General features: G+C 43.5%; 1 non-coding gene across 1 annotated transcript; it reads right to left on the bottom strand.

The window, feature by feature from the left end:
* Positions 1-319: 319 nt before the first annotated feature.
* On the bottom strand, positions 320-423 carry LOC127747815 (small nucleolar RNA R71). Its single transcript, XR_008009762.1, has one exon. It is a non-coding gene; the product is annotated as a small nucleolar RNA R71 (small nucleolar RNA).
* Positions 424-1,362: the final 939 nt, after the last annotated feature.

The following is a 1,362-nucleotide window of genomic DNA, read 5'->3' on the forward strand; positions in this document are numbered from 1 at the left end:
CAGCATTCAGAAACCACCCATTCAGGCCAACAATTTTGAACTCAAACCACAGCTAATATCACTGGTGGAGAATCATTGTTCATTTGATGGGAGTGCTAATGAAGATCCAAACCAACATCTCACAAAATTCCTGAGAATTTGCGACACTGTGAAGTCCAATAGAGTCCAGGAAGATGCCTATAAACTGCTCTTGTTCCCATTTTCACTTAGGGACAAGGCAGCTAAGTGGCTGGAATCATTCCCAAGGGGGAGCCTAACAACCTGGGATGAGGTGGAAAGCAAGTTTCTGGCACGTTTCTACCCCCCACAAAAGGTCAATAGGCTTCGATCTGAGGTTCAGACTTTTAGACAACAAGATGGTGAAACTCTCTACAAGGCATGGGAGAGATTCAAGGATTTGACAAGGAAATGCCCACCAGACATGTTCCATGACTGGGTGCAATTGCATATTTTCTATGATGGACTTTCTTATGAATCAAGGAAGGCTGTAGACCATTCATCAGGAGGTTCATTGAACAGGAAAAAGACTGTGGAAGAAGCCATTGAAGTGATTGAGACAGTGGCTGAGAATGAGTACTACTATGCTTCAGAGAGACACAACACTAAGGGAGTCATGGAGCTGAACCATGTTGATACAATTCTAGCCCAAAATAAGGTGTTTGCCAAGCAACTAGCAGAGCTTACCAGGAAGTTAGAAACAAATCAAGTGGCTGCAATACACACACAAGATCAAGAGGAAGTAAGCACTGAAGGAGGTGATTGGGAAGAGGCCAACTCTGTGGGAAATCAACAAAGGCAACCATATGATCCACATTCCAACACTTACAACCCAGGCTGGAAAAACCACCCAAACTTTGGGTGGGGAAACCAGCAAACCCAATCACAAAACCACAAACCTTACAACCCCAACCAACATAACAATTCCACATACCAAAACTCCAACCAAAGATCATACCAAGCCACACAAAACACTTACTCCCAACCCCCATATCATGGCCAAAATAATCAACCTGCCCAACCTAATCCGAACCAACAATTTCAAGATCAATTAAACAGGATAGAAGGAATGGTTGCAACCATGGGTCAAGACATAACCGAATTGAAAGCCTTTAAGGAAGAAGTAAATTCTAACTTGCAAAACCAAGGAGCTGCCATCCAGAAGCTAGAAAATCAAATTGGGTATTTGTCTAAGCAAACCCCTGGGCCAAGCGTTTCTCATGCTGCCAAGGCTATTGCAAGGGAAGAATGTAAGGCCATAACCCTCAGAAGTGGAAAGAAGCTAAAGGAGATCTCAAAGGAAACCACAGAGGATGAAGCAAAGGAAAATGTGAGAGACAAGGAACAGGGACAATCTTTTACACC

The sequence above is a fragment of the Arachis duranensis genome, chromosome 5 (assembly GCF_000817695.3).
Source record: "Arachis duranensis cultivar V14167 chromosome 5, aradu.V14167.gnm2.J7QH, whole genome shotgun sequence".
NCBI lineage: Eukaryota > Viridiplantae > Streptophyta > Magnoliopsida > Fabales > Fabaceae > Arachis > Arachis duranensis.